The sequence below is a fragment of the Macrobrachium nipponense genome, chromosome 1, assembly GCF_015104395.2.
Source record: "Macrobrachium nipponense isolate FS-2020 chromosome 1, ASM1510439v2, whole genome shotgun sequence".
NCBI lineage: Eukaryota > Metazoa > Arthropoda > Malacostraca > Decapoda > Palaemonidae > Macrobrachium > Macrobrachium nipponense.
In genome coordinates this window covers 202,308,639-202,322,493 of record NC_087200.1, presented here as the reverse complement: position 1 = coordinate 202,322,493, position 13,855 = coordinate 202,308,639, and the positions used below count along the sequence as shown (strand labels likewise).

The 13,855-nt window shown below is 50.5% G+C and overlaps 3 protein-coding genes across 22 annotated transcripts in view; 2 read left to right on the top strand and 1 right to left on the bottom strand.

Annotated features, from left to right (window-relative positions):
• LOC135220022 (uncharacterized) overlaps nt 1–13,855 on the top strand; it is an 875,986-nt gene that overhangs the window by 350,530 nt on the left and 511,601 nt on the right. The gene's annotated exons all lie outside the window — the stretch shown is intronic.
• The window catches only part of LOC135220025 (CD209 antigen-like protein E), a 677,021-nt gene that overhangs the window by 519,375 nt on the left and 143,791 nt on the right, over nt 1–13,855 (bottom strand). The window lies entirely within an intron of this gene.
• LOC135220027 (CD209 antigen-like protein E) overlaps nt 1–13,855 on the top strand; it is a 596,816-nt gene that overhangs the window by 484,520 nt on the left and 98,441 nt on the right. The gene's annotated exons all lie outside the window — the stretch shown is intronic.

Genomic DNA, 13,855 nt, shown 5'->3' with positions numbered 1-13,855 from the left:
CCTTTAGGAGACTTTGCCAGTCTGGAGGAAGAGCCATCTCCTTCCTTGCCCACCAGACGGTGAACCTGTGGGCCAACCTGGTTCTCGACGAAGGGACGCTGTCCTTACTCGGGTTTCCAGGGGCGGCCACGGGCGTGAAGAACGGCGTTGGGTCTTCGCAACAGACCTCTACGGAGTTCCACATCTCTCTTCCCAGGAGAGATGGTGGACGCTGCGGTGGACAGACGGCGCACTGACGACAGTGACCGTCTGGTTCACCAGGCAGTCTCGAAGGCTTCTGGGCAGCCTCGGACTGCGGCCAAGTCTAAGAGCTCGGCTAGCGCTTCCTCGGTGGCTAAGACGGGTAGCGGCATCGAGCCCCGAAAGGAAGACTCTGTCTTCTTCGACTTCTACCAAGGGGAGCCGTAACCAGCCCTCCTCCCAGCCCTTCCTCCTCCCGTGGAGGCTCTGGGAAGAAGTCGAAGAAAGGGGGGAAACAAACGCTAGGGACGGCGTTCCCCTCACCTGCTGCCGGAAGTGGGGGGGGTGGGGGGGTGCCTGGCCAGCCATTGGGCAACTTGGCAGCGCTACGGCGCCGAGACCTGGATTGTAGATGTCCTTCGGGAGGGATATCTATTACCCCTTCGAAATCTCGGCCACCCCTCACCTCCAACCCGGTCCAACAACAGTCGTACGTTCCAGGGTCATCGAAGGACGTAGCATTGAGACAGGAGATCAAGACCATGCTGAGCAAGAGAGCTGTAGAAATCGTCACGGATCAGTCACCAGGCTTTTACAGTCGACTCTTCCTGGTGGAAAAGTCTACGGAGGCTGGCGCCCGGTGATAGATCTCTCTCCTTTGAACCGGTTTGTTCGCCAGACCCGGTTCACGATGGAGACGGCACGTTCAGTGCTCGACTCCCCGAATCTCAGGATGATCCTGGTGGCTCCCAAATGGCCACAGGCCATTTGGTATCCGGACCTGCTGGCTCTTCTCGCAGGAGAAACCGAGAGAGATTCCCCCTTGGCACAACTTCGCCCAGCCACACGTCGAGCTGGTACCACCGAGCAGTCCAGTCCCTACGTCTTCACGGCTGGCTGTTATCCACCATCTCTTGCGAACGAGAGGCTTTTCTCGTAGCGCAGCAACAGAGATGGCTGGAACGTCCGTCAGTCCTCTGCAGCTGTGTACCAGGGGAAGTGGGCCGTCTTCTGTGGTTGGTGTCGTAGACGGGGTCTATCTCCTCTCAGAGCCACTCTTCAGCAGGTAGCGGATTTCCTCGTTTTTCTTCGCCGAGAGAAGCTCCTATCAGTCCCCACAGTCAAAGGATACAGAGCCGCCTGGCTCTCGTCCTGAAAACTGAGGGGATTGGACATCTCGAACTCGTTCGAGATCTCCTTGCTTATGAGGAGCTTCGAAAGGTCTTGCCCACCCAGGGAACTCAGGGCCCCCTGCGTGGGAATGTGGACTCTCGTCCGTAGGAGGTGATCGAACACCGTTCGAGCCAATCCGATGGAGTCGTCAGACAGGGATCTGACCCTCAAGACCCTCTTCTTGCTGGCCCTGGCATCGGCGAAGAGAGTAGGGGAACTTCATGGTCTTTCCTATGATGTACGACACTCCAGGGGATGGGGATCTGTGACGCTCGATTTCGTCCCGAACTTCGTTGCGAAGACTCAGAAACCGTCGGTCCCTGACGACAGGTTCGAGTCCTTCACGATTCCCTCCCTAATGGACTTCACCGATAATGATGCGGATGAGATGCTGCTTTGTCCTGCGAGGGCGCTACGGCGCTATCTGAAGAAAAACTCGACACTCAGGCCTGAGTGTCGACGCCTCTTCGTTAGCACCGGGGTAACCAAGAAAGAAGTATCCAAGAACACTCTTTCATTCTGGCTGCGTGAGGTCATCAGGAGAGCGTATGAGGCTGATGGTAGTGACGACATCCGTACGTCCCGTCCGGAGAGCTCACGAAGTCAGAAGTATTGGCCCCTCGTTGGCGGTTCGTAAGAACTTCTCCGTGGCGCAGGTCCTGAAGGCAGGGGTCTGGTCTAACCAGACTACCTTTACGTCCTTCTACCTTCGGGATATGCCCACAGGTCCTTGGATTACCTTTTCCTTGGGCCCGTGGTGGCACTACCTTTTCCTTGGACCGTGGTGGCTGCTCAAATTGTGTAGCTAACCCAGACCCTCGCAGGCTGAAACAGCATCGAGTCCTGGTGTGACTGTGTGGATGGATGTGTGAGTGAGTGAGTGACTGGTCCCTCTCTTCCCATCTTTTCCTCCTCCTCTACCTGTGGGCAGAGGGCCATGGTCGTCAGACGCTGGATGAGGACGAGATGCAGGTGAGCTATATGACAGAGCCCCATCCTATCTCTTTCACTAGGGATAGGAGCAGAATATCCACCACTTCCTCCTACAAGGGGGGGGAAGTGGATGCCTACAAGAGTCAAACCCATGACTTTATATTTGCTCTTGTACAGGAACAAGTTCTTACATTGCTGGTACGAAGAGATACGCTTGCCTCTCTCTTAGTACTCGGTCCAGAGGTCTGACCATTGATCCTGCGGTGCACACCCCGATCAATCGGACAGAGGCTTGGATCCCTCCCTCGCTCTTACGACCAGGGAGACTTCCAATGTTGGGCGAACACCAGTCTGTTCACAAAAGACTCAGATTCCTCCCACAAAAAAAAAGAAGTGAGTCTTCCTATTGTAAAAGGACCGAAGGTTTGTATGCCGTGTCGGAACAAATGACAATTTGTCCAAAATTGCATTTTCCTAAACTATACAAACCTGAGGTCCTTTTACATAGCCCCACCCTCATGCCACCCCTCACTCTGCAGTTTTTGCTTGGGCCAAAAGCAAAAGTGATTTGTTTACCTCCCAGTCGCGCGCGCGCGCCTGTCGGACAAGCAGTTAACTACCGAACCCCTTGTTCGAAAGCTTACGACCTATCCAGCTGCCGCTAGTACCTTCCTATTGTAAAAGGACCTCAGGTTTGTATAGTTAGGAAAAATGCAATTTTGGACAAATTGTCATATTTAAACAGAGGGTACTGAAAAGGGTGGCTACGGCAGTGGAAATCTCACCAAAACGCTTTAGAAATTTTTACTTACAACTAAAAATGTTTCGAAGATTGACGCTATCTTGATGTTTTTACGGAGTCGCTTGTGTCAACAAACTTCCCATTTCATGTGCTAAATCTGCACACCACTTGTACCCATAGACGCTGGGGCACTTTCATCACAACAATCGTAAACCCACCTCTTACCAGCACTTATTCGTACTTATTCAAGGGGACTACGGCATTCTTTGCGGCGTTTTGCGCTCTTCAATTGTTTATCAGTGTTGTCAATTGGTATGTGTTTACCCTCCAAACTAGGTATAAGACTTACACAAAACCGGGGAAATAAGTGAAATTAGCGTATCTATTTGTAGTATATATACATTTGTTCCGATACGTAATACAAACCTTCGGTCCTTTAACAATAGGAAGTAGCTAGCGGCAGCTGGAACGGTCGTAAGCTTCGAACAAGGGAGAACGGTAGTTAACTGCTTGTCCGATCGTCGCGCGCCGCGCGACTGGGAGGTAAACAAATTCACTTTTGCTTTCGGCCGCGGGTGTGAAGGACGTGTTCGTCATCGCTCTCTGCCCGCTTCATCGTCGTATGCTTTGTTTATATTGTGTTTTCTACTAATGGTTTGTTTGACTTGAAAATGAAACTGTAAGTACACTGTTTTCATTTTCATTACTTAATTATGAACCAACATGGAGTTATCGCCGTAGATGCGGCGATTTCCTCTCTTTTCATGAATTGAAACCCTTGAATTATGTCTCGGTGCCGAGGGCGGGCGCGCTCGCGCGAGTCATGTATTTGGGGCGAAAGTGTGTAATTGAAAATGTAAGTACTCATTTTCATATATTTTGCCCGCTGTGCGTTCGTTACCGAGAGTGTGATTGCGCTCGGCACGAGCCTTTTAATTTTGTATAATAGAATGCAATGAAAGTGGATTCGCAATTGCAATATTCTTTCATTTTTCATTTATTTATTTGCATGAAATTTAATTTGGATCAATTTTCGTTCTTACCCTGGGAATTGATCCTTACGATTTTTTTTATGTGAAAATGAAATCGCAAGTGCATATTCTGTTTATTTTCAATATATATTTTATGATAGCATTTTTCAATATTGGATCAAGTTTCCGTTCTTCCCGGGAATTGATTTTTCTTTCTTCCTTTAATTTATGAAGGAATCGCAAGGCAGTATTTCTGTTTCATTTTCATATTTACTTTTCACTGCTGTGCGGGGGTGGGGGAAGCGAAGGTCTGCCAGGAAGTCGTCGGAAAGCTCTCCCGCGACTCCCTTGGTATCCGATTCTTCGTCTTCCTTCCTGCCCCCCCGCTCAAGCTTCTTCATTGTATTTTGTATTTGGGGGTCTTCCTTGCGTTCGGGGTGGGGCATGTCTTCCCCCCGTGCGTGAGGGAACCCGCTTACTAATCTATCTATGTTACCGCAGGTGCTACATCCGTGGGTAGACGACCTTGGATGTAGATGTAGATCCTCACGAGGTTTGTACTCTTTGTCGGGGGAGCGAGAGTGCCTCCCGCAACGAGCCCTGTGTAACGTGTATGCATTGGTCCGAGGCGCAGTGGGTGCTGTACGAGGGCACAAGAAAGTCATCGGAAAAAAGTCCAGTGACTCCTTTGGTAACGGACACTTCGTCCTCTTTCCTGCCCCCCCCCGGCCAGCCCCCACGTTTCGCGCCTTCCCCTGCGGGGGGGGTAGCGGAGTCCTTCTTCTCTCTCGATCCGTCGAGTGGGTGGAGGGGAGGGCCCCGCCGCTACCCGGGACGTCAGTTGTACTCGGGGTCTTCCGTCCGCTCTGGGTAGGGGTTCTTCTCCCCCCAGGCGCGAGGAAGCCCCTTCTAACTAACCCGACTGTTGCTTCCGCAGGTGTGCCATCAGCGAAGGACGACCTGGGACAGGTGTGGGAGTCGCTGGGACTGCAGGGAGTGCCGAGCATACAGGGGTTGATTCAGCGGTTGGCGGGGTCGGCAGTGGTCTAACTCATGGTACGGTAAACCACTACAACAACCACAATCTCGACACCAGCATATGAGATGCCACCGCACCTGGTGTACACACCACATGTCATGTCGGTAACACCCACGGCTGCAATCCAGAACCAATTCCTGCCGTGCCAAAGAGGACGGTGCCACCGCCACCTGGGTTCTTTGTATTGCCGACCCCGGACTTCCGCTGCCCAAAGAGTACCCCCCTGGACCTGCCGCCAGTGCCGAGGATGACGGTAGCTGCCGACAGGACGCCTGGCTCTCCTGTGGTACCTGCCGTGCCTGCCGTACCTGTTGCTGTCCCAGCCGCTCATTCCCTTTCAGATCAGGTGCCTGCTGCTCATTCACTTTCAGATGTTCCTGCTGTTCCTGGACCTGTTCCTGTTGTTCCTGCGTTGGTTGGTGGTGCTGTCACAGTCTCAGGTCTTTCCGGACAGGTTGCAGTCGGGCCCTGTTGCTTCGGCAACTGCCCCGGCTCCCTCCTGGATTGGAATGACCTGACGTCTGTTCCTGCGGAGCCTGGCGAAGAAGACGAGGAAGAGGAAGAAGGTGTCGTCGTCGTCTTCTTCGTCATCTGCTGCCTCTCCTTCCCCTCGACTTCTAAGGCCAAAACAGCCGAAGAAGAAGAAGGTTGCCTCCTCCCCCCCTAAGAAGACTCCTTCTGGGATCTTCTAAGGGGCCCGGCCTCGCTTCAGGCGAGCTGGGGATGCTACTTCGCTGGTTCCTCCTGTTCCTTGGGCGGAACGGGGCCCGTCGCTTCTTCTGCAAAGAAGAAGTCGACGGGGACCAGAGGTGCACCAGCCTCGGCTGGTGCGTCCTCACCTGGTGCTAGCGGTTCTGCCGCTAAACCAGGTTCCGTCTCGGCCGCTTCTCGTTCGCGAGGAATGCACCGACGTGGACGCTCTTCCAAAGAAGACCGTCCAGCCAAAGTTTTTGACCCGCCCCCGAGCTCGCTCGCCGTCAAGACAGCGGCGCGGAGCAGAAGAGAACTGGCGAGAGTCGTGCACACGACTCTCGCCAGGCCAGTGGACGCTCTCGCAGCGATCAACTGGCTGCTCGGGCTGACGTGACGGTCGCTGACCAGCCACGGGTTGAGGCGAGGAAGGAGTCCCCGCGGCCGCCGGTACCAGCCACGGCTGGTACCAGCGACTCGACGCGCCGAGAGGACGCTGGCCGGTCTCGACGCGACAGAGAGCCTAGCAGGTCACCCGTCCGCCGCTCCCGATGGGACCGGGCGGAGACGGTGACCAGCGGCAGCTCGCCTGACGCTAGAGATCGGTCTCGACGTTCTCAGCCAGAGCCAATCGCCCCAGGCGATCGGTAAGGCTAGGCCTGCTGCTCGACCGTCACCGCGGGGTTGTTTGACGATCAGCAGCAGCCCTCCAGCAACGTGGTCCTGCCAGCGCGCGAGCGGGAGCGTCAGGTCTGCCTCTCCCGTACCTTCAACCTCCTCGGGCTATACCGGGAGGAGCGAGGTACCGAGGAGCGATCACGAGAGGTGCGCCGCTCGTGACCCAGCTTGACGCCGTATGGACCAGGCACGGTTCCAGGACCGACCAGGACATACGCGCAAGTAGCTGGAGGCGACCGTCAGGGGTCTGCCGCTGTTCCTCCTTCTGAAGGAGGAGTATCTCGGGATCTGTTCTTGTTGGAGGGACTGGACGGTCCTACTCCGCAAGACACGGTTACTCCCGAGATACAGAGGAATTTGCAGAAGTCATTAAGCTGATTCGTCAGCATAATGACCTTGCGGAAGGATTGCCCGCTTCCCACCAGCAGAGCCCACAAGTCTCTGCTCGAGTCGTTTTGGGGCCCGAGAGGGAACCCAAACCGACGGTGGGTCTGCGCGATCGGAAATTGCCGATTCTGTCTAGAACCAGAGGTCTCTCGTCTCGGACAAGAAGGCTCTCTCAGTTCTGGCCGGTCGATCAAGCTACTTCCACCTCCTCTACTGCGACAGCGGCGTTTCTACGTGTCTTCGGACACCGTATTTGAATACTCCTTCGGTCCTCCTGAGAGGTTTCGACCTCGACGAGGACTGGAATGAGTCGGAGGACGGTATCGGCTCTCTTCTGTCAGGTGTCGATCAGCCCCACCCACCAGACGACGTTCACAGTGGCGCAGACTTACCTACCAGTGAGAGTTCATAACCCTCCCGCGGGAAAACCATTTTCTCCTGACGATACGTTTTTTCCCCAGACTCTGAGAGGCCATCGCCGCAAGGCGATGGCTGTTCCTACTCTTCTCCAACTGCTAGTTCCACTGGGAAGGCGAGCGAAGTATCCAATTCCTCCCCCATTCATTCTCTCTTCCTTACGGTTACGAGGGAAAAGGGGAGAGGGATCCTACAGAGATTTCTCTGTAGGATCCCCACGTTCGGGACTGCGCTACCGGGGGGACCTTCGGGTCCTACCTGACGTAAGCCCCGGTCGTTGAGGAGGAATCCTGCCCCATTCTCGATTTCTACGGGAATCGAGAGGACCACCAGCCGATATCGTTTGGCGAATTCGGTGGGGGTTTCGCAGACTGCTTAGAATTCTACGGAATTTCTAACGCATTCAGTGTTCGAGTTTTACGATCTCCAAACACTTACGCGAGACCACGGTCCAAAGTGAGCGAGACGAGAATCCACGATATACACGATAATCGGGAACCTCGCCTATGCTCGAATTCCTGGAATTTTCTAGCATGGGAAGAAGACTGCTGCTGAAGAAAACTATCTCACAGTAGGTGACCAACCTGGACTAGAGAAGATCGGACGGGGAATATCAGTTGGCTTGAAAACTATCGTCTTAGTATTCTGTTCACCATTGAAGCTTTCCTTTGAGGAAGACTTCTCCTTCACTCTCTTTGATAGAGATCGAAGGTGGTCGATCTCCAATCCTTATTTTGTTTTCTTGAAGGAAAGAATTAGGATGGAGATCGTTGTTCAGAATCCTACAAATATACTACGTATATTAACCTCGCGACATGATTCTACTAAGCAGTTGAATTGTCCGAGGGGTAGGCGCATATCCATAGTAAAACTACGGATTGCGACTTATAAGAGAAGTATTCTAATTGAACTGCAACTCGGGGTTGCCTGCAACTCCCAGGAGTTTTCAGTTTCAATTTTATATACTTATGGTTTGTCACGACAACACACATTTCAACTGTTATATTTACCGAAATTCGTTTCGCCTAAATATAATTGCTCGAGCATATCTTTTATGCTCGGTAGTTCTAGCCGAACGCATTCCTTCGTGGAATAATGGGATTACCTGGCAACTCAGGATGACGAGTCAGCGAGAGCTCAGGCTCAACTACTGCGTATTGAACTGCCTGATAGCAGTCAGTATCAGCGGGCCTCTCCGATATGCACGGTCATGTATGTCTCTCTCTGCCCTGCTTTGATTGACTACCGAACCGTATCTCTGCCCACAATCATGGACTTAGGTCTCTGATTAACGGGGATTCTCGCAATAATGAAGGACCCATCTACTGCTGTGACGCCTAGATTCCATCGCCTTCGACATTGCGAGAATTTTCAACAGAGATATCTCTTGGATCTTTCATCTTTCTGTTTACCGCACGGTAACAGAAGTCTGTACAAGTCTCCCGCGGCATCGCACTGCGATAATGCGAATGATTTGCAGACATCTGAGTTTGTCTTCAAAATATCTCGTATTCGTAGGTATACAATTGTTCATTGTTCAACCCGAATTACGAGATGTGTCAGAACGACATTGCCAACTCTCCGACCTGACAGCTCTACTTCCAAAATGTTCAGCCCATGAGAAGCAGTTCTTCAGGCGGCTTTCCCCTGTGTTTTCATTACTGAAGAACGCCCCGCTTTCATTGCAACTACGACTTCTCACCGGACAGCAATGAAATAGCGGTTAGCGTTTTCAGTCATTTGTAAGCACAGGTTATGAATCTGAGAATCCTTCTCTCGTTCGTCTGTGAAGACGTAGGTTGCATTCATATCTACCTTCGTCTTCAACGGTACATAGTGTTGTTTCTCCTTAGATGAGATTCAACAACCCATGAGATGTTTTACCTTCAGGGACCTCGGTCTCTAGAAGGCAATTGACTTTCGCCTGTTGGGCAACATGCCTTAAGAGAATCATCACCTCGCTGTCCGGCATTGGTGACAAAACAAATACATTATTGTTTGGTCTCTCGGCATAACCCTTTAAAGGCGAAGGTCACGTGACTTACTCGGATGCTTTGACAACTTGCCTCCTACGAACGCAGTCAGTCGGCAGCTGTCAGAGCGGCCGAGTCAGTTACGAACTACGCTGTTGACTTTGTTCGGTTGTTACAGAGCAATCATTACTTCGTTTTAATAGCTTGTCACAGTACCCATACCATTGACACCCACCATGGAGTGTCGGTGTCCTATCCACTACCGAGAACTTCGCTGCATGGGGATAGGAGGATGCGAGAGACTTCGTTGCTAACGGACAGACCAGTATGGGTATGGACATCACCGAAGTAGAGAAGAGGGATAGGTCATGCGGACTATTTTTTCCTTCTTTTCCTCTGAGGAACTGCCATGACTTCTCCTGCGAAGTCAAGCATCCAGGGGATGGGGATCCGTGACGCTCGATTTCGTACCGAACTTCGTAGCGAAGACTCAGAACCCTTCTTCGGTCCCTGACGATTGGTTCGAGTCGTTCACAATCCCCTCCCTAATGGACTTCACCGCCTTCGATACGAAGGAGATGCTGCCTTGTCCGCAAGAACTTCTCCTTGTCCGCAAGAACTTCTCCTTGGCGCAGGTACTGAAGGCAGGGGTTCTGGTCCAACAGACCACATCCCTTCCCTTCTACCTTCGGGATATTGCCCACAGGTCCTTGGATTTCTTTTTCCTTGGGGACCCACCCGTGGTGGCTGCTCAACACGTTGTGTAGCGAACCCAGACCCTCTCAGGCTGAAACAGCATCGAGTCCTGGTGTGACCCGTAAGAATGGATGGTGAATGAGAGTGTGACCTGGCTCCTCTTCCCATCTTTTCTTCCCCTTCCCCTCACCTGTGGTTAGAGGGACACGGTCGTCACCCTGTGGATAAGGACAAGATGCAGGTGAGCTACTCAACAGAGCCCCATCCTATCCCTTTCACTAGGGATAGGAGCGTATATCCACCACTTCCTCCAACAAGGGGGAGGAAGTGGATGCCAGCTTGAGACAACCCATACTTTATGTTGCCTCTTGCAAACAGGAACAAGTTCTTGCTTGCTGGTACGAAGAGATACGCTTGCCTCTCTCTTAGTACTCGGCCCAGAGGTCTGACCATTGATCCTGCGGTGCACACCCCGATCAATCGGACAGAGGCTTGGATCCCTCCCTCGCTCTTACGACCAGGGAGGCATTCCAGGGATGGACGAACACCAGTCTGTTCATCAAAGACTCAGATTCCTCCCACAAGAAGTGAGTCTTCCTATTGTTAAAGGACCGAGGGTTTGTATTACGTATCGGAACAAATGACAATTTGTCGAAAATTGCATTTTTCCTAACTATACAAACCTGAGGTCCTTTACATATAGTCCCTCCTCATGCCACCCCTCACTCTGCGTATTTTGCATGGGCCAAAAGCAAAAGTGATTTGTTTACCTCCCAGTCGCGCGGCGCGCGACGATCGGACAAGCAGTTAACTACCGTTCCCCCTCCCCTGTTCGAAGCTTACGACCGTTCCAGCTGCCGCTAGCTACTTCCTATTGTTAAAGGACCTCAGGTTTGTATAGTTAGGAAAAATGCAATTTTCGACAAATTGTCATATTAGAGCAATTTTATCATTACTGCATTACTATGACAACTAGAATTCATCGAAACAGTTTGTAAATGCATCGGCGTATGTGTGACGCTCCACTAGATTGGCAACGATGAGCCATTTTTCCTCACGTCGTCTGCTCGTAAGTATACATCCGAAACATTTGTAATTTGGGGGGTTTTAATTTGGTTGCAAAAAGGGATAATGGACATGAATTAAATAAACATTTTGAAGTAGAGTTAAACTAAATATTGAGTAAAGTAAACAATTAAGGGAATAAAGCTTTGCATCTCATAATCAGTGTTGTCGTCTGCTGCTCGTAACTTTGTTTACGGAGTGAGTGCTTAGGAAACACGAACAGCAATGTGGTTCGAGTGCACTGTGGAGTGAATTAAGACCAAAATGTGTATAATTACAATCAAATAAGCACTGTGGAGTTTCAGTTGTGATGGCAGTAAGGATAAAACCACTGATTACAAGGTAAGAATGAATTCAGTTCCAACCATAACCCCGGGAATAACAAGTTTCATACTTTCACTAATATAGGCAACAAAATGTTGTTTTATTGTGCTGATTACAACTGCAATCTTGAGTAAGATCAATAAACGTTACATACATACGCTAACATTGTTCAAATGAGTGCTGGGAAGGCTGGGGAAAGATGGTGGCCGTCACTGATGAGAACCGTCCATGCAAAACGTAGCCGCCATATTGGATTTCAAAACTGCCTTGAAAACATATTTTACGAAGAGCTCACATGCTTATTTTAATTCGTATGGGGGACTTTCATATATCACAATATGTTTGACGAAACTTCAGTCTTTTAAATGGATATGCTTAGAGTGCAATTGTATTGCATGTTTCACCAATTAAATATCGAGTGAATAAGACCCGTCCACCGTGCTGAGGGTTGGCCTGTCGTGATATTCTACCCTATATACTATATATTATATATATATATATATATATATATATATATATATATATATATATATATATATATATATATATATATATATATATATATATATATATATGTGTGTGTGTGTGTGTGTGTGTATGTATGTATGTAGTGTGTATGATGTATACACCAAGTTCTGCTCTCTAATAACACAAGGATACCTAATCTGTGTAAAAAAAAAAAAAAATGGTTAACCCAACTAACTATGCTTGTAAAATATTCAGATTTATTGTTATGTATTCATAGTTAAATAAAATGATACTGTTTATTGTATATTTGTTCCGGATACGTAATACAAACCATCGGTCCTTTAACAATAGGAAGTAGCTAGCGGCAGCTGGAACGGTCGTAAGCTTCGAACAAGGGGGAGAGAAACGGTAGTTAACTGCTTGTCCGACAGTCGCGCGCCGCGCGACTGGGAGGTAAACAAATCTCTTTTGCTTTCGGCCGTGGGTGTGAAGGACGTGTTCGTCATCGCTCTCTGCCCGCTTCAATCGTCGTATGCTTTGTTTATATTGTGTTTTTCTACTAATGGTTTGTTGACTTGAAAATGAAACTGTAAGTTACACTGTTTTCATTTTCATTACTTAATTATGAACCAACATGGAGTTATCGCCGTAGATGCGGCGAGTGTTTTCTACTAATGGTTTGTTTGACTTGAAAATGAAACTGTAAGTACACTGTTTCATTTTCATTACTTAATTATGAACCAACATGGAGTTATCGCCGTAGATGCGGCGATTTCCTCTCTTTTCATGAATTGAACCCTTGAATTATGTCTCGGTGCCGAGGCGGGCGTGCTCGCGCCGAGTCATGTATTTTGGGCGCGTGTGTAATTGAAAAATGTAAGTACTCTTTTCATTATATTTTTGCCCTGTGCGTTCGTTACCGAGAGTGTGATTGCGCTCGGCACGAGCCTTTAATTTTGTATAATAGAATGCAATGAAAGTGGATTCGCAATTGCAATATTCTTTTCATTTTCATTTATTTATTTGCATGAAATTGAACTTTGGATCAATTTTCGTTCTTACCCGGGAATTGATCTTACGATTTTTTTATGTGAAATGAAATCGCAAGTGCAGTATCCGTTTGATTTTCATTTTTCATATATTTTATGATAGCATCATATTATTGGATCAAGTTTTCCGTTCTTACCCGGGAATTGATCTTTTCCCTTTAAGTTCTATGAAGTGAATCGCAAGGGCAGTATTCTGTTTCATTTTCATATTACTTTTCACTGCTGTGCGGGGGTGGGGGAAGCGAAGATCTGCCAGGAAGTCGTCGGAAAGCTCTCCCGCGACTCCCTTGGTATCCGATTCTTCGTCTTCCTTCCTGCCCCCCGCTCAGCTTCTTCGTTGTATTTCTTATTTGGGGTCTTCCTTGCGTTCGGGGTGGGGCATGTCTTCCCCCCGTGCGTGAGGGAACCCCTCTTACTAATCTATCTAGTTACCGCAGGTGCTACATCCGTGGGAGACGACCTTGGGACAGGTATGGACCACCGCGGAGGCAGGGCGTGCCTAGCATCCACGGGCTGCTGCAGCGTCTAGCGAGGTCTGGGGCGGTCTCCACTACTACCACGGCCGCTTATGCTGCTCCCCCCCCTCCTGGTCTACCACTCCCCCATGCTGTGTCGATGACGCCGTCTGCCGCTACTAGGGCCGCAGCCGTACCGAGGTGGGGATTGCCGCCGCCGCCTGTTTTCTTCGTGTTGCTGCCCCAGACCTTCCGCTGTTCCAGCAGCTCGCCCCTGGACCGGCCGCCAGACCCAGGTTCGCTGACTGCGATGATTCTACGAGGCGATCGCTGGGCCTGCCGTACCTGCCGCTGATGTGATTCCCGCTGGTTGGCTTGGCTGTCCCTTCTGGGGTCTACCACCGCTGCCTGCCTCGGTTCCTGCCGCTCCTGAGCTGGGTTGCTGTTCCTGTCGCTCCTGGTTCCTGTGCCTGTCCATGCTGGTCCTGCCCACGGTGTGTCTTCCCCAGTCCCAGGCCCTCCTTCCGGACAGGTGCAGTCGGGCCGTGTTGCTTCGGCAATAGCCCCGGCTCCGGCCTGGATGGAGGACCTGACGACTGTCCTGCGTGAGCTGAC